Below are 23,690 nucleotides of genomic sequence, written 5' to 3'. Positions count from 1 at the left end.
AAACTTTGTAAGAACATTTCAGGACTAATATTATTTTCATTAACCGCTTGCGCATATTGATTTTTAGCAGTGGGAGGAAACCGGAGGACACAGAGAAAACCCACTACGTTGGACAGGCGACCCTACTCCTTGTCATGAATCGAAACCACGCCAGTTGACTCAATGACGGACGTACAAGCAGGGAATCGAAACCACTCAATGACGCCTTCATGATGCAACGCCATTTGGCCACCCAACCCCGCCTTCGAGCAGTAAGTTACTGGACTTTCAGTCTAACCCATTCCAGGACCTGTATTGAACGATTTATATTAAACCATCCCATAGGTCACATACACTTGGTGAAGAGACACCCTGTGATGTGATTAGAACCATCAATAAACATCATTAACGTCAATTAAAGTAAAACAATGGCTAAACACAAACAAGAGAAAGTTAAACACTTCCTATCTGGCACCACCAGGAGGGACTGTGATTAAAGACACCGGTATAACCTGTATTTACAGACCACCAGGATAGACAAGATTAAAAGTGATAATAATAGAGACCGGATCAACCAGACTATAGTTATCTATAATGACTAGAGATATAATGCTGATAATGACACCCAGATCTTTTTCTGTACTCTGTTATTGTTGGACATATTATTATCATTTACTCCTCTCTATCTCTCACCCTCATATATCCAGGGGGGATTGGATGGCTGAATGGTTAGCGTGTGGGCGGGTTGTAGCATAAGGTCTGTCATTAAGTCAACTGGCATGGTTTCGATTCCCCGGTTGTATAGGGTCAATTTCCAAACGGTTTTCTCCTGGTCCTCTGGTTTCCTTCCACTGATAAAGACCCCTACGCGCAAGCGAATTATTGAAATAAAATTGAACCATATGTTAGTCACGAAATGACCTAGTTTGTGTGTCTCTCTCCCATGTACCCAGTCATTCTGCACATAGAGACCTATCTACCCTACTTCGAGAATAGATCTCTGCCCTAAATGGCCACCATATCCTCCAATTAGTATACTGTTTTGTAATGTGGTTCTGCTCCAGTTCACATTTGTAATGTGGTTCTGCTCCGGTTCACATTTGTAATGTGGTCCCACTCCGGTTCACATTTGTAATGTGGTTCTGCTCCGGTTCACATTTGTAATGTGGTTCTGCTCCGGTTCACATTTGTAATGTGGTTCTGCTCCGGTTCACATTTGTAATGTGGTTCTGCTCCGGTTCACATTTGTAATGTTGTTCTGCTCCGGTTCACATTTGTAATGTGGTTCTGCTCCGGTTCACATTTGTAATGTGGTCCCTGCTCCGGTTCACATTTGTAATGTGGTTCTGCTCCGGTTCACATTTGTAATGTGGTTCTGCTCCGGTTCAAATTTGTAATGTGGTTCTGCTCCGGTTCACATTTGTAATGTGGTTCTGCTCCGGTTCACATTTGTAATGTGGTTCTGCTCCGGTTCACATTTGTAATGTGGTTCTGCTCCGGTTCACATTTGTAATGTGGTCCCACTCCGGTTCACATTTGTAATGTGGTTCTGCTCCGGTTCACATTTGTAATGTGGTTCTGCTCCGGTTCACATTTGTAATGTGGTTCTGCTCCAGTTCACATTTGTAATGTGGTTCTGCTCCAGTTCACATCTAACCTCCCAATTTTATTAAATGAAAGCAGAATATATACTTCTCAAAATACTCAAAATATACTTGGGTTTTTCCACTAAAATCATTGCTTTAGGACTTATAAAAATGTCAGTCAACTAACTTAGTGTCTGTTCTCAAGCTGAGCTAATGTTAGACAGACAGTTAAAGTTTAGTATGGTACCCAGTCTCAAACCTTTCTTATAACCACATATCCATTCACCTGGCCCCGAGTTCACAAAGCATTCTCAGACTTAAGTTGAGAATTTACTCAAACTTGTTCACCTTATTTTAACTAAAATATAGCCCTTTCTAAAACTTTTGTTGTTTTAAGGTATCAAATACATCGATATGAAACTATGTGCAAAGTTTTGTGTTTCTGCATCAAAGATCTTTATCATAAACAGTGATTGAAAGTTGAGCAAATTCTCAACTTAAGTCTGAGAATGCTTTGTGAACTCGGGGCTTGATTTGATATCTGTTTATTTTTTACAATGTCTATATTCTGTCTTGTCCACAGGTTTATCTTTTAGATTTTTGTCTTGTGTGTAGTGTGGTCCTCCTGCGCTTATTATATAAGTTACATTATACACTGTTTTATTGTGTCCAATTAATGTCAAGCAGTCTATCGGTATTTTGATTCCCTGTTATTTATTGAATATTAAATAAATAATTTGAGTAAATTTTATTGTTGATTAAAATCGTGAAAAATTAGACATTAGATCTAATATTGCCTTTTCCTCATTTCCTGTCTTCTAAACAACATTTCCTTAACCACCATCCTTCCTGTTTTCTGAACAACCTTCCCTTAACAATCATCCATCCTGTTTTCTAAACAACCTTCCCTTAACAATCATCCTTTCTATCTTCTAAACAACATTCCCTTAACAATTAACCAACTGAATACCAACATGAATTCCAGTCCCATTGCCAGGTATTAAAACCTACTTTCTCTCTCACAGATGATTTAAACAAAATACCTTCAACCACTAAATCATGATAATAAATAAACCGTTATCCTGATTCCAACTACCACCATGGGTCCTTTACTTTACCAGAAATAAATAAAATATTGGATTGGTCTGGGCTACCTGGGGATTCCAACACGATTTAAATAGTTTTTATCTTAGAATAATAGACATTAGGAATGTCTAATGGTCTGTTCGGTCCAGGCGTTAGACCAAGTGTGGTATTGAAGTTTGTTTGTATGTGTATATAATCCCAAGTTCTCTGGCTAAAATGTCGGAACTATTAAAATGCTTACGAGCTTTTGTATATAATTGATTTATGTTTTTGTATATATATAAATCACTCCTGTATTTGCAACTATATCTGTTTGATTGTTACAAAATGAGCCTACCATATATATATGTAGCCAGATCCTTGGTATCTCCAGTGATATCGTTCCATTCTACTCCCCTAACCACTGGGTCCATTCAAGGAGGTGACATGTACCGGTAGTCAAATGTGGTCTATAGAGTGTTCACAAGAAAGTGTGCATGAAGAACACACAGACGACGGCAATATACGACCACATTTCCATGTGGGGGTATGATAAAATGCATCACAGCCGAGTCTCTTCCATCACCTTGTGGGACATTAGTTTTAAAAATCCTGGATCAAGCTATTTTATCAAATTTTCTATATATTCCAATAAAATACTTAAAAAACTTCTTTATTAAAATGTTCTGCATTTTCCAATAAATTCATAGAAAAAACTTTATATCCAATTTTTGATATTTTCAAATAAAATTTTTCAAAAAACATATCTAATTTTCGATATTTTCAAATAAAATCTTTGAAAAAAAACTTCTACATTTCAAACCATTTAAATATTGACTGAGGCCAAGAGAAGGAAAGTAAAAGTTTAAGTCCGAGACCTTGAATTAAAGATACTTTCAACCGTCCATCAAGTAAACATCTCCTGATACAATTAATGTTGACAGACCAAATAAATTGACCATGGATATAAAAGTGTTAATAACATTAAACTAATGGTCAGTTTCGACTGACCAGGACCCTGTAGTGACCACCTGGGGAGTAAATGGTATGGTTATCTTATTGGGAGAGGAGGTAATTTGTCAGGAGTGATTAAAATCAGATAAAATATTTTCGTATCTAATCTGATAAATGTTTGGATTATTTAAACAAGTAAATGATAATATTAGGAGATGTTTTATCATCCTGGGGTTTTACGGGATATAAATAACATAAATAATTCCTTATTATTTTGAGGGGTTGGATGGTCGAATGGTTAGTGTGTGAGCGCTGTATCATAAGGTCTGTCATTGAGTCAACTGGTGTGGTTTTGATTCCCCGGTTGTACGTGACAAGGAGTAGGGTCACCTGTCTAACCTCGTGGGTTTTCTCCAGGTCCTCCGGTTTCCTCCCACTGCTTGAAATAAAATTGAACCACATGTTAGTCCCGAATTGACCTAGTTTGTGTCAGGTGGATGTTAAACCCCATTTCTCTCTCTCTTTTTCCCTTATTATTTTATGTAATACAAGAGAGAAGGAGAGATAGTAGGGAAGGGAGGGGATGAATGCAGAAGGGAGAGCCAGAGGAGGAGAGAGGAAACAAAATGCTAACCCATCTCCTCAAGAGTACCAGCTATGTGCATCCCTAATAATAGATACCATGTGTTCTAAAAAACAGTAATGAATTCTCTGCCATAAACACAACTCCTGTCACCAATAATAGCTAAATAAGTCAATAAACAAGAAATGATATTCACAAAATTCTATCATTTAATATATGACAAAATTAATTTATGGCCTGGTATTTCATATCCTTCAAGCAATAATCTTTAATCACCTGATGGAACAAGAAATGATATTCACAAAATTCTATTATTTAATACATGATAAAATTAATATATGGTCTGGTATTTCATATTCATACAAGTCGTAATCTACAAACTCTTGATGAAACAATAGAAAAACATGAAACCATGTAAATATACCACATTCTTTACTTAATTCAATTATAATCCTCACCTTCTAATTCAACATCCTCGTATTATTATCATAAACTTAATCTTTATATCCCAAAGAACTAAATAAATATTTATAGCGCTCAATTTACACAAACTTCAACTAAAAATCAACACAAAAACTTTTAACATCTTTTCTTTTTTATTATTTGTATGAATGATTCATCTGTTGTGTTTTTCACACTGAAAACTGATCGTTACCACTTCAAAAGTTATAAAATAACGACATCAAGTGTCTCGCCCTGTTCAAATAAAACAGCTGACCTAACAAGAATTTAAGCAAGAAGGCTAGAATTACCTTTTACACCCTCATTCATAGTCAATTCCTCCAGTGGTTATCATTGAAACACAAAACCACTGAAGAATGTTCACAAATATTTCAACCTCTATTCACGGGAGGATGCCACAAGATGTTGAAATTTATTCATGTTTCTTGAAAAGGTCAAGTGAACGTATGAATTATATGCTGCTAGCCTAGAAAGATGAATCTATGGCATACCACAGAATTAGGGGTTTTTTTTCAACAGACAGGACGGGAAAAGATTTGAACATCAAAAATGACTTGACTTTAACATCGTCAGTAATCCGTGATGCTAATGCTTCACATTGCAACATGATCAGACCTTGTTATAAAATTAACACTGGTCACATTTATAACCCGCTCAGATGCTTAAAAACCCTGGGGATCGTTAAACATTTTTAACTTTATCGTATGAACCGTATGATCTAAAGTGTAGTCATTAGACGACTCAACCACCTAATTCCCTGATTAATTTGTCAAATGAAGGTGTAAATCTTGCTGAAAGCAATAAGACCTTCGCACGATAAACAAAACAAAACTCATTCCTATTAAATACCAAAGTTGATGAATTTATTGCTTGTGTGGCCAAAATTCTTGTTGTTTGCTTTTAAATTCAGGAAAATATCTGCCCCAAGAGAGAGAGAGGGAAAGAGAGAGAGGGAATATTCCTGTCTTTACTAACCAGGTTGGTGAAGACAACTAGGACATTAAACCCCATTTATTTCATTTAAAATCTTAATCCCCTTGTCACTCTTTGTGATAAGCAAGAGTATAAGAGAGAGAGAGAGAAATGGGGTTTAACGTCCACTCAACACAAACTAGGTCATTTCGGGACTAACATATGGTTTAATTTTATTTCAATAATTCGCTTGCGCGTAGGGGTCTTTAGCAGAGGAAGGAAACGATGGACGGACAGACGGAAAGGGGCAACGACAATATACAACCACATTTCATTGTGGGCGTACAACAAAATTCATTCCTATTAAATATCTGTCCCAAACATCCAATTGGTATCACATTCTTATCTAGAACAACAACTCGCCCTTCTGGCTTTTCTTGACCTAACTATTTTCTCTCTGCATTGAAAGCTGTCCTACTCGACAATTTGTACGGAGATTGAATGAAATGACAAGTTCTTTTAATTCTTTTGTATGACCTAATTTAATTCTTAATAATAATGGTCATTTTGATAACTAATTTTGATCTGCTTTTATAATTTTTCTATGGTCAGCATGACTCCATAGCAACAGGTCAAACTAACTGTTATTTGTATTTGGGTTCCTATTCAGTTAGAACAACAGTGGTCTTCATCCAAGGGTGAAATAACTGAGATTACTAAATTCAATCATCCTTACAAGATAATCAGCATGTTGCCACTTGTCACAAACTTGGTCAAATAAACAGCATTGTTAAAATATTTTATTCAAATTAGAAATGCCTATAATTTTACAATTAAGACTACTTATGGGGTTTCAGACATTTTTTTCTTTACATGTTGACATTTTAAATGGTCATACAGTCTTGTAACTTTCTCCACTAAATGTCAAGCCCCTGATATAAAACTACAATGAATAGGAGCGAGGGGGGGTTGAATGGTTAGCACGTGCGCTGTATCATAAGGTCTGTTATTGGTTTCGATTCCCCAGTTGTACGTGACAAGGAGAACGGTTGCTTGTCCAACTTCATGGGTTTTCTCCGGGTCCTCCGGTTTCCTCCCACTGCTAAAGACCCCTACGCGCAAGCAAATTATTGAAATAAAATTGAACCATGTTAGTCCCGAAATGATCTAGTTTGTGTTGAGTGAATATTAAACCCCATATCTCTCTCTCATCATAAATCTGACTGACAAACCATTTCAAGATTACTCAAATACCTGATAATAAACAGCCGAGATTAAAACATCAAATGAGCTATTTTGAAAGAGTCAGCTTGACTTCTGCTTAATAATACCTTACCACATGTAGGCTAAACAAACAGAAACTTATCGGCTTTCATTTTTTTTCTATAAGACCTAATAACTAGGGCATACTGGACCTTTATTTAGGTTAATTATATGCTTGGTCTACTAATCTCTTATCTATATACTTATTTAACAGTTCATGACTTTTCTATGGAATTTTACAAAAAATATTTTAAGAATTTGTCAACAAATTATGTGAAACATAATAATGAAAAAAACTAATATGGAATGCTATATTTTTTGAGTGAAAGCAGACATTGAAAACACATACCAGACATTTCATTGATTGTAAGGGCCATAATTCGGTACAAAATTTATGAAATTCTATGGAACTTGATTTGTGTTAATGCTAGCACGGTATATCGTTGAATCCGTGCAACAAGATTGGCGTATTCACGTGACGCTGAACCGATGTATCACGATTCTTTTTTAATATATTTATTTTTTGCTTCAATAAGTAACCTTTCACTCTTAATTATCCATGTCACACATTATCCATCTGTACACTGACACTCTTAAATTGTTTGCTCCTTATCGTGTTATAAGACAGTTTTATTTCTTTAACATTGGCAGGACTAAAAATATCAATTATTCATTTATCCTTTTGTTTTCTTTCCTGAATATTGACCTGGTTATGAATTGCAATACAAATCGCCACGTAGCACCAGGGGGGTGGTTTCACAAAATTTTAACTCAGATAAAATCCAAATTTTAGTAAATTTGATTGGATAATATTAGATTGATTTTAGTGCTTAGCCAATCAAAATTTGGATTTTATCTTTAGCCAAGATTTCGAGAAACTGGGTCCTGAATCGCAATACGTATTGTATCGTGCCTGTAGTGGCAATATCCAGCACCAATTTGTGGCCATGCTATTATACACAGCAGTGTCACTTATTTCAATTGAATATCTGAAAGTTTAATTGAAAAAAAACTTCGGCAAACACAATAGACTGACAGAAGGATGGCCAGCAAGCAAACTTCTAATCCTCTCTGATTTCACTAAAAAGACTAGGAATGCTATGATTTTTTGGTCTGTGACCTTAAATAGAAACGAGTCGGTCTGTCACGATTTTCTTGTCTATAATCTTCACTACTATGGACTGGAAGCAACTCATCAATCAGTCATGATTTTTTAGTTTAAAATTCAGACCAGTTGTCAATAAATTTTCCGGGTCTCTTCAGCTAACATTTCAAAAAGAATTCAAAATCAACTAAGTGGAAAACCTGAAATGCTCATCAATTTCAGATTGCGCTTATGGAATATGTATCATACAATCTGACAAATGATCTGTCTAAAAGTCTGCCAAGGATCCTTCAGGGAAATTAAAGTTCTTCCATTTTAATCAGATCATATCTTCTAGACATATTAATATCATCAAACATAATCTTAATATTTACTGTATTTACCAATAAACCACTGTCATTCCATATAAATGAAATGGGGTTTAACATCTTATGTACTATGAGGGAAATTTTCCTGGACTATGACCTACTGTCAAGGGTTTTGTATGTGCATACCAATCGGTGCAGGGGATCAAAACCATGCAACTTGACTTAATGACAGATATTATGAGAGAGAGAGAGAGAGAGAGAGAGAGAGAGAAAGAGAGAGAGAGATGGGGTTTAACATCCACTCGGCACAAACTAGGTCATTTCGGGACTAACATATGGTTCAATTTTATTTCCATAATTCGCTTGCACGTAGGGGTTTTTAGCAGTGGGAGGAAACCGGAGGACCCGGAGTAAATCCACGAGGCTGGATAGGCGACCCTATTCTTTGTCACCTACAACCGGTCATTCGAAACCACGCCAGTCGATTCAATTACAGACTTGATGATACAGCACACGCAAGCTAATCATTCAGCCATCCAAACCCCCAGAGAGAGAGATGGGGTTTAAGGTCCACACAACACAAACTATAGGTCATTTCGGTCTTACATATGCTTCAATTTTATTTTTAATAATTCGTAGGGGTCTTTAGCAGTGGGAGGAAACTTAATTTAAACCGAATTTAATGAATTTTATTTACAGAGCCAAATTCCAACAGAATTCAACAAATTTTATTAAAGCAGGAAAAGTGAAATAACTGTATGTCATATCATATTGTTAATGTCTGTCTTCCATTGATGTTTTTGTCTGACCTTCTGGAGGTTATTATTCATGATTGACAGCTGGTGCCAGAATGATTGACACATTGACCAAATTCTCATTATATTGTATAAATAATATAATTATTCATCTATGATCTCTGTCTTATTCTACTCAAAATATCAGCCATTTTATTTGATTATATAACCTGTGTATTTAAACTTTTGGTCTGGTTCATTTATAGTCAAATTATGAAATGATATTAAAGGAAATGGGGTTTAACGTCCTACTGTTCTGCTCCGACTGAGCTAATAAAGACGGGCATACGCCATACAATGTGTTATGAAGGAACTTTTGCCAGGGCAAGGGACCTTTTACGTGCATATGTGCATGCCAATGTATACACGGGACCTTGTTTTTTTTGTCCCATCCGAATGACTAGACAGCTGTCCTTGTCCTTAAAACCTATATATCTCTCTCTCTAGTAACTGGTAAGTTATGGTTCCTCTAGAAACGATACTTGTCAAGCTAAATTGATTTCTTGTAAGATCTAGGTACAACTCATGTAACGATATGTTACAGGTATGGCAGACGGAATATTAAAATACAGGTATTAATTACACCTGGCAGACAGAATATTAATGTGGTTTAAAATCACTAACTATATTCATGAAAACTCAAAACTAAAATAATTAAAGGTTGAGGGGTCAAATTTCTACAGCTGGTACAAATTTTAGATATAAGTCAATTAAAATGCTGCATACTTAAAATATTTGTTTTAAGTTTTTGTGAATAAGTCATCTGAATATGGATCAAATTTCAGAATATTGGAAGACGTCAACATTTTCTGGTCTGTAATTTGATAATACGATAAGTTTTTTTTTATGTAATTTCCTTACCTGTGATGGTATTCTGAGATTATCTTTAGCACGTAGAATAGTTTAAAACTGGTGATGAATTACAAAATAAATCCACTCAAATCTCAAAATATTAATATTGAAGTCGGCAGAGACTGATGTTGACTGACTGACCTTTTTAAGGTTGTTTAATCCATTCTGTTCCTGACCCCTATTTCTTACCCCAAATATAGCCAATAGGGGATTAATGACAAGCTCTTAATCCATTAATTTAATTACCTTCGACTCAGTTGGAGACAATAATGACAGTATTTCTAGTCAGGTATAGGAATCACACCCAGTTTCTTTATAAGTACCTGACTCAGGTATAAAACTTTAATTAGGTCTACCTTAATCCATTATCAATCTCCAATCATGTCTACTTTCTTACAATAACATTATTTAATTATTATTATAACACCGACAGCCCACTTGTATGGAGTAAATCAAAATAATAGACACCCATCTAATAAAAACACAGAATCCTAGTCAGCTTGTACTCTAATCAATGTAATTATTGGTGCCTGTGTCATCATTGAAATAATGAATTAAGCTGAGGTTAAAATTAACTTATTGGGGGAGTGATCCTTATTTGAATGATCTTATGGTACCTTTGCAAACTTGCGTCTGCTGTATCTTTACTGTGGAAGGAGATGCTAAACCAGCTCTTACCAGCTACTATTTACAAACTACCATACAGTGAAAGTTGAACTAGATCTAAAAAGACTTTCAGGGGTCGCAGTAGCTAAGTAAGACGCTGGCTCACTAGCCTGGAGGTCGGGTGTTCGATCCCTGCATTGGCCGAGAAAGTTCATCCAGATTTTCCGGCGTGGTTCCCTCTTGTCAGCTGTCTAGTCATTTGGATGGGACGAAAAACCGAGGCCCCAGTGTGCACGTAAAAGATCCCTTGACAGTTGGAATTTGATATAAGAGTAGGCCGTAGTGCAGCTGTCTGGGCAAAATTTCCCTCATAGCACACTGTATGGCGTATGCCCGTCTTCATTAGCCCAACTTGGACCAAAACAGTAGGACGTTAAACCCCATTTCATTTCATTTCATTTTCTAAAAGGACTTTCAGTCAAAATATGTTTTAATTCCTTTCAGTATCAACAGGGGCTGGTTTTTGACACATTTGACCTATTTCCCCAAATTGGGCCCCGCGCTAGAAAGGGGCCTACGCAGCTCATGTATTAATCAATTACTAATAGTGAAGTAAACCATAGTTGACCTTAAAGGTCACCGGAAAAGCATCAATTTTTTTTTTAAATAATGCAAGTAATTATGTCAACATATCCTTTCCATAAATATAACCCGAGCCCGAATGTCAAAATTACCTGCAACAGTTAAATTTCAACATTAGTAATTTCCGCCGTTCTCCGTCGGTAGTCGGAACTTTCCGTCAATAAGCAATCCGTGACGTCATTTTAGTCCTTCTGCACATAGAAATATAGACTAGAATATGAGCAGAGGGACTAAAATGACGTCACATTTACAGAAAGTTACGACTACCCACGGAGAATGGCGGAAATTGCTAACGTTGAAATTTACCTGTTGCAGGTAATATTGACGTTTGGGTTCGTGTTATACCTATGGAAAGGATATGTTGACATAATTACTTGCATTATTTAAAAAATTTATTAACCTTTTCCGGTGACCTTTAAATATAAATGAATATAGGTCTAGTTAAAGTTATTCATATCCTACAATGTATAGAAAACCTGTAACTTCGGGCCTCCCAAATTGGGCCCTGCATCTTCTACAACCGACCCTAGACATAGATATGATGGATGGAAAATTTATCAACATACAGCATCCTTGTTAAACGGTTTCAAAATCTCTGAAAAGCCATTAAGTGACTTTAACCAGACAAGTGACATGCATGACGAGCATGATATTTATTTATTTGAGAGACGGATGCGTAATTGAACACAAATATCTGACAAATAAAAAAAAATAAAATCGTTTCAAAATAGAAAGGAGTCATTAAGTTCAATATAACTGGTTAATCTTATCTAAAACTAATTATAGTCTTGATCAATAATTAACGGGTACCAAGTTACCCAGTTTTCCATTAATCAATGCATAAACAACACATCAATAGCGCTCGTGTGACAAAAACAACCGTCCACACGCAAACGTTCAAACAACACACTCCTGTGTAGAAGGACGGAAATAAATAGTCAATAATAACATCAATAATCGATAGTGAAGCGGGAAAGGAAATGAAATGGGGGTTTAATGTCCAACTTTTCTGCACAGAAACGACTAATGAAGATGGGCACACGCTATACGGGATGTTTTGTGCAAGCAGCGCTATTATGGCCTAGAAAGGAGAATTTTTATACCATTCCCCCACCCCTTTGCCTAATTGCTACTTGGTGACTGTATCAAAGAAAATCTGAATATGTTAAAGGTCTAAGACCAAGTGTTGCAATAGCAAGGACAGTCTTATTACATTAACCCGCGCAATGATCTTTATGACACACCACTCCAGTAACATTCCCACCCTGGAAGTAGGAATACACTGAAAATATCAAGGTCCAACTGATATTCAGACAAAACCGAGCCAAAAGGTATCAATCCTGAATTACGATGTTCACCTGTGATGATTGCTCTGCTGACAATGATTGACATGTAAAACAATTATTCCGTATTTTACTCTCTAAAGCTGACTCAATCTGATAAACTGTGATGGAATAAAACAACCCAGCCAGACAGATCAGTCCTATTATCAACTAGCAGATGGGGATCAATGGTATTAATTACAGAGTACTCGCCCCCTCCTCCTCGCACCCACGCGATGCTTTAAAATTAGGTTTAACCAGGGGTAATGAAGATGGGCATAATCCATGCAGTGTGCCATGAGAGACATTTTGTCCAGGCAGCAACTTTTCTGTCAAATTCCAACTGACAAACACAGAGAGAGAGAGAGAGAGAGAAAGAGAGAGAGAGAGAGAGAAATGGGGTTTAATGTCCATTTGACACAAACTAGGTCATTTCGGGAATAACATATGTTTCAGCTTTATTTCAATAATTCGATTGCACGTAGGGGTCTTTAGCAGTGGGAGGAAACCAGAGGACCCAGAGAAAACCTGTGAGGTTGGACAGGCAACCCAACTCCTTGTCACGTACAACCGGGGAATCAAAACCACGCCAGTCGACTCAATGACAGACTTTATGATACAATGTGCACGCACTAACCATTCGGCCATCCAACCCCCCTAATTTTTTTCAGTCTCAACTCATTGACTAGGTACTTTTTTCATTGCAGGGGAAATCAGGCTAACATTTTTTAATTCTTAAATTCTAAAACAGCATATATCCCAATCAAACAACCTTGTAAAGTTTTATTTTGAAACTGCAGAAATCTAGCCCTCTAAAAGAAAAATATGAAATTTACTCGAAATAGTTGAATCCAACAGCCTATAGATTTTTAAATTCTAAATTGACAATATATTCTGACCACCTAGGAATATGAAATGTATGTTACATAGTCAAATCCAATGGATAGCCATTTTTTAATTGGCACAAATCTAGTCTTTAAAATATGAAATTTACCATAAAATTATATAACGTCCTGTGGAAGTATTGTTATTAAATTGAAGTTAAATATGGCAGATATCCAGGCCTTGCGTCTAGCTATCACACTTGCTCCAGGTAAAAAAATAAAATATATTAGAGTACACCAGTAACACGTGTCTAGTAGGATTTAGAGAGAAGTAGTCCCAATGTCTAGCATTAGTTGTGGTATATCATACTTGTTCTAATGTCAATGGTATTTATTGATCACATCATGACTAACCTAAATTGATAAACCATGGAACATAAAACATATACTCTACACACAGTCATCGTACAGGCCTTAAGTAAAATATATTAATATAATACCATCAGATAAAGGGTGGGCGGGGTCTGATTGAACAAGTACACTGTTCAGCTACATGTACATCAGGCAGGCAATGGGGGATGGCGGGTGGAGAGATGGAGGGGGAGGGGATGGAAGAGTACACTGTTCAGCTATATGTACATCAGGCAGACATGGGGGGTGGAAAGATGAAGGGGGGTGGGGGTGGAGAGATGAAAGGGGGGGGGAAGAGATGAAGGGGGAGGGGATGGAAGAGTACACTGTTCAGCTACATGTACATCAGTCAGGCAATGGGGGATTGGGAGAGATGAAGGGGTGGGGGGAAGAGATGAAGGGGGAGGGGATGGAAAAGTACACTGTTCAGCTACATGTACATCAGGCAGGCAATGGGGGATTGGGAGAGATGAAGGGGGGGAGGGGGAGATGAAGGGGGAGACAATGGACAAGTACACTGTTCAGCTACATGTACTATGGTACAAATATATCTATATGTATAAAACACAACAGACATGAGATGGGGGAGGGGATTTTAATAAGAAAACCAAATCAATATATTTACAGTGGGAAATCTGAACCCAGAGGCCCATCAAGAGAGAGAGAGAGAGAGAGAGAGAGAGTGAGAGAGGGAGAGAGAGTGAGAGATGGGGTTTAACACCCACTCGACACAAACAAGGTCATTTCGGGACTAACATATGGTTCAATTTTATTTCAATAATTTGCTTGCGAGTAGGGGTCATTAGATTTGGGAGAAAACCTACGAGATTGGACAGGCGACCTTACTCCTTGTCATGTACAACCTGGGAATGGAAACCACGCCAGTTGACTCAATGACAGACTTAATGATACAACGTGCACACGCTAACCATTCAGCCATCCACCCCCCCCTCCCCTCTCATCAAACGATCTACAGAGGATGAGAATATCCCAGGACAATTTTCAATTCATCATATCGGACATATAGTTATAACAGAATTGAACATTTATGACCTGATATTCCTTTAAGAAATTCAACAATATTGTAATTTGCAAAGAATTCAAAATCATTCCAACTGCAATCAGTGTGCAATCAGTTTTTTTTTTACATGTATGGCATGTTTATCAAAACTAAAAATAATGTAAACCGGTACTGGAATTTAAAATACTTTAAATTGCTACTAGAATTTAAGGAGTTAAGAGTTCAGGTAAACAACACAGGTAAATGTTAATTACAGGTAACAGGTTATAAACAATGTCGTGTCAGTATCTGCATCCTCAAGGCCAGTCATCAATCTTAATATACTGACCGAGACTGTCCACTGTATGCTACAGGTTCATATCATATTCTAATAATACAATGACCAAGACTGTCCGCTGTATGCTACGGGTTCATATCATATTCTAATAATACAATGACCAAGACTGTCTGCTGTATGCTACAGGTTCATATCATATTCTAATAATACAATGACCAAGACTGTCCGCTGTATGCTACAGGTTCATATCATATTCTAATAATACAATGACCAAGACTGTCCGCTGTATGCTACAGGTTTATATCATATTCTAATAATACAATGACCAAGACTGTCCGCTGTATGCTACAGGTTTATATCATATTCTAATAATATACCCCCAAAACTGATTGAAATGAAACAGGGTTTAACTTTTCACTTTTTCGTCACAAACTTGACTAATTGAGACTCTCCACGATGTGTTACAGGTAATAGCAGGTTTCCACCGTCGTGCGATGCGTTACGATAGGATTGTCCCGATTGAATCCACGATCTGCTACGTGCAGAAACGGTCGGATGCGGGCTTAAAGCCGGGCATACGCCATACAGTGTAATACACATTGAGCCAACCCGGCTCCCAGAGGGGTAAAGCAAGTAGATGTAAAAGCCAGATAAATGGCCATCAGTCAGTCAATGAGTGTAAGCAGTATATAAGTACAACTGACAGTAACAGATACCCTCTACTTAAACTCACTGGCATAGCAACTATTCTACCCCGTTGTTATTACAACAAATTATATTCAAACAAAGAATGTCAATTTGTCTTAAAATAACTGACACACCAGAGTTGAAGAGAAATTTATTGTCTGTATTATGTGAATACAATATGTCACAGTATTTTTCTTAATCAGTTTACCTGATGAGAGAAAATCGTCTTAATTAAAAATCTACTGAAAACTTATCATCATTAACTCGGGTCTCTTTTCGAAATGAAATAAAATAAGGTTTAACGTTCTACTTCTCTGCATCAAGTAAGAGAAAGAAATGGGTCTTTAGCAATAGGAAGAAATCGTTGGGCTGGAAGAAAATAAAATGAAATGGGATTTAACATCCTACTATTCTGCTCCGACTGGGCTAAAGAAGACGGGGACCGGAAGAAAACCCACGAGGTTGGGCAGGCGACCCTACTCCTTGTCACGTACAACCGGGGAATCGAAACCACACCAGTTGACTCAATGACAGACCGTATGACACAGCATGCACACGTTAACCATTCGACCATCTACCCCACCCTACCCTACCCCAGTGGCCTTAAGCAAATTTTTTATGGTAGTAAATTCAATAAACTGTTCATTCGTTTCTTGCGGTTTAATGTCCACTTCCATCTTGGGAGATATCACAGACAATAGTAAACTGACATTGATAACAATGAAAAATACAAGCAATCCTTTTCCTCTAGAAGTGTAAAATAATGAAAGATTGTTTAGTGAATTTTTCTTTTTTTTTGTCGAAAATTCAGTAAACTGTGACCAATAAGAAGTAAATACAACCGGACATTTTCCTACAATAACAAAAGTGTAAAATAACGAAAGATTTGTTCACAAAGAATTTTTCGCAGGTTTGAAACATTAAGGTGGGTGGGGTGCGGGAGAATGGGTACATAATGACCACAAAGGCTTGCATTTACATCCCATAAGAGAAAAATGGGGCTTAACGTCCACTCAACACAAACTAGGTCATAATTCACTAGCGCCTAGGGGTCTTCACGTATAACAGGGGAATCGAAACCACGCCAGTTGACTCGATGACAGACCTCATGATACAATGTGTACACGCTAACCATTCAGCTCACAGATTTGAAACATTAATGTTTACTTGATCTATAGAGAGAGAGACAGAGAAATGGGGTTTAACGTCCACTCAACACAAACTAGGTCATTTCGGGACTAACATATGGTTTAATCTTATTTACATAATTTGTTTGCGCGTAGGGGTCTTTAGCAGTGAAACCGGAGGACCCGGAGAAAACCCATGAGGTTGGACAGGCGACCCTACTCCTTGTCACGTACAACCGGGGATTCGAAACCACGCCAGTCGACTCAATGACAGACTTTATGATACAGCGCGCGCACGCACGCTAATCATTCAGCCATCCACCCCCCCTGATCTATAGAGAATATAAAAGAAGAATTTTATCAGCTAGTCATTAATGGACATCAAGAGGTACATTAGGTGGCATGGAGTTGAAGTGTTGGACTATACTCCTACTTATCATCTGTCACATTCATAAACACGTTTCTTTAACACTTCAAGGTTTCCTCCTGAATACATTAACAGTTCTATGGTGTCTCTGATAACACAAAGAGGTGACTGGAATCACGTTTAACATAGTAGTATTGGACTAATGACAACGGGCATATGCCATACAGTGTACTATGAAGGAAATTTTGCCCAGGCAGCGGCACTATGGCTAAGGATCTTTTACATGCACGCCAATGTATATACGGAACCTTGGTTTTTCATCCAATCCAAACTACTAGACAGCTGTCCTTGTCAGCCCCTCCTTTCTGCACCACTGACAAGGGGAAACCATGCCTGCCAGAAAATCCAAATGAACTTTCTCCACCAATGATAACACAAAGAGGTGAGTGGAATGAGGTTTAAGATAGTACTGGGCTAATGATGAAATTTTGCCTGAACAGTGGAGAGAGAGAAAGAGAGAAATGGGGTTAACATCCACTCGATACAAACTAGGTCATTTCGGGACTAACATATGGTTTGCCTGTAGGGATCTTTAGCAGTAGGAGAAAACCAAAGGACCCAGTGAAAACCCATGAGGCTGAACTGGCGACCCTACTCCTTGTCACCTACAACCAGGGAATCAAAACCACGCCAGTTTAATTGACTCATTGACAGACCTTCTGATACAGTGCCATCCAAACCCCCTCTTTTTAAGGGAAACTGCATAACAAAATAAAGACAAAAAGCATAAAAATCCTCTAAATTAGAGGGACAACAAAACTTAGTAGTTTAAGTGAACTTACCGCAAGAGATCTGCTGAATATTTATTTTATAAATCTTTCGCAACAATGTAATAATCTTTTAAACAACGAATGATCTTCTTTTTCCTCTCTTAGTCTTAACATTTAATTTTCACTGACCTCACAAATCCTATAACACAACTGAACAAATCTTGTTTTTTTTTTAAAAATCAAGTCCATGTACTTCGACAGTCTCAAACAGAACAAGTTTACAAATCCTTCACTCGAGACCCATAAAAAACCAGAATCTCTATTTTCCATCAATAAAAATTCACATCAAGTTGTATTCTTTTATTCTTTTCCGTTCACAACAATAGCTATCAGAATCTCATTGATCAAATAATACATGTGTATGTAGTCTGTTATTATCGGAATATAAAAATACCAAACATATCAAATATCGAGTCCGTTTTATACACCCTGTTCACAATTACCTCAACCACGACTTCATATCACCCCCACACACACTCAGAGATATAATATCATTTAGAAATCTCCAACCAGGCAGCGAAAGCCATTCATAGTTCACAGGAAACTTCACAAAGGTGTCCAGCAGAGTTGAAACTGAGAGGCCACTGACCAACTGGACAATGGAAAAGAAATGCCCAACGACCAATCAAACAATGGCCTAATCCCCACAGATTTAAGAGTGGACTGATCAACCCCTTGTTGTAAAGCCGATGAGTAAGACTGCCGAGTTTTTCCGCTGGCGACTGGACGACCGTCTGCTGTTGTTGGTCAATGTTTACCATGTGTGTAGAGATATACGGGACCATGTGTTCGATAATTTTACCATGTGTTACTATATTTAAACATTTCCCTTGACCCTCGTATATTAATATGCTATGATTTATTTCATATCGTACCCGTGTCACATGCTAATTTAAACATTTCCCATGACCCTAATTGTTAATTATGCTATGATTTAATTAAATTCATACTCGTGTCACAATGTGTCACATGCAGATTAACAGATTCTCTTTTTTAAAATTTTTTATGAATATCACATGTTAATAACTGATTTTACACACAACTTTAAAAGAAATCTAAAAAAACTTGCAATAATTTTCTTTTATAACATTTTTAATTTGGATTTGATTTACATATCATGCAATATTTGTATTTTTACGAAAAAAGTTAATCACTATATCAGAAATGAGAGAGAGAGAGAGAGAGAGAGAGAGAGAGATGGGGTTTAACCTCCACTTGACACAAATTAGGTCATTTTGGGACTAACATATGGTTTAACAGGGGTCTGTAGCCGTGGGAGGAAACCGGAGGACCCGAAGAAAACCCACGCGGTTGGACACGCGACCCTACTCCTTGTCACGTACAACCGGGGATTCGAAACCACACTAGTTGACTCAATGACAGACTTTATGATACAGCACGCACATGCTAATCATTCAGCCGTCCCCCACCCCTTTTATGAAAAAAGTTTATCACTAAATAAGAAGTGATATCAGGTACTCTTGTTAAAAAGAGTAAAAATATGTTCCACCTTATGCATAACATCCTTTAACGATAAGAGAGGTTTTGGGGAAAGAGGGGGTCAAGGTGGCTAAGTGGGTAAGACACTGACTGGCTAGCCTGGAGGTCGGGTGTTTGATCCCTGCATTGGCCGAGAAAGTTCACCCAGATTTTTCGCCGCGGTTCCCCTGTGTCAGTAATACAGGACAGCTGTCTAGTCATTTGGATGAGACGAAAAACCGAGGTCATGTGTACACATTGGCGTGCACGTAAAAGATCCCTTGACAGTTGGAATTTGATATAAGAGTAAGCCGTAGTGCCGCTGTCCGGACAAAATTTCCCTCATAGAACACTGTATGGCGTAGGCCCATCTTTTCATTAGCCCAGTTTGGAGCAAAACAATAGGACGCTAAACCCCATTTCATTTTATTTCATTTTGGGGAAAGTGTAAAAACTTTAGATCATAAGGTCTGTTAAGGTATGATTTCAATCCCAGCCTTGTACATAACAAGAGTCGCTTGTCTAAACTCATTGATTTTCTCCGGGTCCCGCGGTCCACCCCACTATCAATGCTAATGACGTCTACACAAAAGCAAGTTTTCGAATGAAAATTTTCCACTTTACTTTGTATGAGGAAGAGAGGTATGGGGTTTAACGTCAACTTGACACAAACTAGGTCATTTCGGGACTAATCATTTTATACCACTTGACTCATTCCCACTAAAGAGAGAGAGATGGGGTTTAACATCCACTTGACACAAACTAGACTGACTCATCCCCACTAGAGAGAGAGAGGGGGGGGGGAGAGAGAAATAGATGGGGTTTAACATCCACTTGACACAAACCAGATCATTTCAGGACTACACATGTTACCACCAAAGTGAGCGAAATGGGGTTTAACTAAGGTAAGCTATAAGGAATAAGCTCCATCAGTAACCTATTCACTAGGTTTCAAGTCTGTTGAGTCAATGCTTGTAGTAGAAAATGGTCAAGTGTGTATAATTGATTGTCTTTTAATACAGTAGAAAATTGTTCAATGTCCAGTTGGCTGGAGCTGTCGGTCAATATATGTCCAGTTATGACTTGCCGGGGATCAATATTTACTCTCTCAACTCTGGGTCAGGCCAAAACATATCACATTCCTACTTCAGTCATATCTCCGCTTACTATTATAGGAAGTGATAGAGGGGTGGAAGGAGTGGAGGGGGTGGAGGGGCACCATAACTACACTGGAGTAGAGATCTTTAGAAGTGGAAGGAAGCCAGAGAAATAAAATGAGGTTTAACATCCTACTTTTCTGCTAGTGTTACTCCACTATCCTCCCTCCCTCCCTCTTAAGCTGAACGAGAAGAGTCCTATTGAGGGGGTGGATGGCCGAATGGTTAGCGCATGCACAGCAGTTGCACTATAAGTTATAGGTGTGTGTGTGCTGTATCATAAGGTCTGTCATTGAGTCAACTGGTGTGGTTTCGATTCCCTGGTTGTACGTCACAAGCAGTACAGTAGCCTGTTCAACCTCATGGGTTTCTTTTCTCGGTTTCTTTTCCCCCCCCCTCTCCCTCTCTGACATGAAGTGCATATAGTACACTGCATAGGGAATATTCCTGCCTTTACTAGCCAGGTTGGTGAAGACAAGTAGGACATTAAACCCCATTTTATTTCATTTAAGATCTTAACCCCCTTGTCACTCTTTGTGATAAGCAAGGGTAAAAAGGTCCTGACAAATGACCTCACTAACAATGCTTACTCAAGCACCACTCTCCAATAGGGGAGAGGTGAAATCTCAAAATGACCTTATCTAGACCTCTTTTTGACTTTCGCCTTTCTATTACACATTGTCTTTTATATGACTGACTGACCATGCATGCTAATAACATTAAACGATACCTTAACATGACACACAATCTATCATCAATCGGCCAGTCCGAGCAGAACAGTAGGACATTAAACCCAATTTCATTTCATTTCCATCATCAACCAAATAAATTTACATTGGCCTCAACATTCATTGACTAATTATGGTTTAATGCATGCTGAGTAATAACGGTTAACAATACCCTAATTTGACACTCAATCCATCATCAACTGAATAAATTTACACTGGCCTTAACATTTATTGACTAATGGCCTAGTGCCCATTACATGTATATATAATAGTAGATGCTTGAGGCAGTGTTTGTTTAAATAATTGATTCATCAAAAGGGCGTATAAGAGACAGATGGGATGCTGGAGAACTGCCTCCTTGATGTTCCCACCCATCTCAGTTTACTAGTCCTATCACAAAACATTTCAACTGGTGATATCATGTTTAATTAATTATCCAACATCGTTAACGAGATTCGTCTTAATTAACAGATTAGAACCTAAACTCTGAGTCGTCTTCAATGACATCATCTCTTCCTCGACATCTGTTTATAGCGCATCAACAAGTTGAGTCATGCGTATATGACAAACAGGAGAGTATTTATAGTGCTGCCTTGGCTAAAATGTGGAATTTTGGGTCGTTTCTGTTTAGTCACAATGAACCGTTGTTGCCAGAAGTGTTTAACATCCACTACCAGAAAGAGAGAGAGAGAGAGAGAGAGAGAGAGAGGGTTTAACATCCACTAGACACAAACTAGGTCATTTCGGGACTAACACATGGTTCAATTTTATTTCAATAATTCACTTGCACGTAGGGGTCTTTAACAGTGGGAGGAAACCAGAGGACCCGGAGCAAACCCATGAGATTGGACAGACCTTATGATACAGCACGCACGTGCTAACCATTCGGCCATCTAACTTACCATCTAAAACAGAGGGTGATATTGCAGACAAGTTTATCGCAATCTTATTTCAGTGTATCCAGTGTATGCACAAGGGATTATTCTTGTGGCAGAAAACCCCTTTCAAATCTATTTTTTTTGTAAACAATATTTTATTTCATTTGAAAATGGATTGGAGAACAGGCGGGGCCTATGTTGACTCCTCTCCAGTTTTTGTATTTGATTTGATATAAATGTTTCGAAAAGTTACACATTTTTGTGTAGGTCTACTTTCCATTTCCCCAGTGACTCAGCAACATGTCAGCATTAATCTAAAATTCACAATAGGTGACTAATTATCTGCTGATCTATGTTTCAAATCATCTGTTTCAGACCACATCATTGAGAAAACAAATACTTTACACCCTATAATCAAATCCATTCTCTATTATTAGACCAATGAAATCACATCTGTCAGTACTCAGCAGTAAATGATAATAATACTCTCTAATTGGTGCAAATTACACATCTTGATTAAGGCTGTCTTGCCTCGCCCCCAAGGATGTTGCTTTTGTCTCCCCTGTGTGAAAGATTTTGTTCATTTCTATGTCTGTACATCTGGCTAATCTGTTGCATATCAAAACATGTCTGCATCATTTCACTTAGAGCATCCGTGTACCCAATGGCCATTTACAATTTTCTTTTTACATTTAATAAAAATAAGGATTAGAAAACTATTCATGAGCGAAAGAGAGAGAGGAATGGGGTTTAACGTTCACTCAACCAGTTCATTTCGGGACTAACATATGGTTCAATTGTGTTTCAATAATTGGGTAATGTTGCCACAGACTCTTTTCCCACACCCTCCATCCTGACAAGCTGAAACCAAATAGGATGAGGAGCCACGGTGGCTCAGTAAGATGTTGGCTCGCTATCCTAGAGGTCCTGGTATATAGTATGTATGGAATGAATATTATCAATCTGAATAAAACACAGCTCCTATTTCGTTTTGTTTTTATTGTTCAAAATTTCGTTTTACTTGTCTTTACTACACTAGGATCTGGAAAAGTTGTTATCATTGACGTGTTCTGATTAGTGTGAGGTATTAGCCATTGAAACGGTCTGTTACGGCGAGCTTTAGGCATGTTTTGCACGGAACTTCTAGGTAATCCACTAGTAACATCAATGCTGATTGATTAATCAAATGTCTGATGTCATAAGGTCAAAAGCTGTTCGTATGACCTCTGACGTGACCTATCGCAACAACCAGTCAGATCTTCATGTAGTGTAGGCCATCGAAAGTTTAAAAAAACGCAACGAAATATAGATCTGTATGACAATCAGATTGGAATATTATCTTTGGCGGTAGGGCTTATCAATTATTTGATAACTGCATTATATTTTCTAAGTTTTAAATTTCAGCATGGACCACTCTACATCAATTATTTACCCTTCAGTGGATTTTTGAAAAGTAGAGATTTTACCATAT

General features: G+C 37.7%; 1 protein-coding gene across 6 annotated transcripts in view; it reads right to left on the bottom strand.

Annotated features, from left to right (window-relative positions):
- The window catches only part of LOC126827520 (dystroglycan 1), a 108,924-nt gene that overhangs the window by 29,129 nt on the left and 56,105 nt on the right, over nt 1-23,690 (bottom strand). Inside the window, exon 1 of one of the 6 annotated variants that reach the window (XM_050556951.2) lies at nt 17,990-18,844. The exons of 4 other annotated variants lie outside the window; for them this stretch is intronic. The gene's annotated coding sequence lies outside the window, so the exon portion shown is untranslated. Of the gene's footprint in view, nt 1-13,427; nt 13,594-17,989; nt 18,845-23,690 lie in introns of those variants that run through there. One more of the 6 variants, XM_050556952.2, reaches the window with a different exon arrangement.

This window comes from Patella vulgata, chromosome 7, assembly GCF_932274485.2.
Source record: "Patella vulgata chromosome 7, xgPatVulg1.2, whole genome shotgun sequence".
NCBI classification, from domain to species: domain Eukaryota; kingdom Metazoa; phylum Mollusca; class Gastropoda; family Patellidae; genus Patella; species Patella vulgata.
Note: the sequence above shows the minus strand (reverse complement) of the source record. Positions and strands in the feature narration are given on the sequence as shown.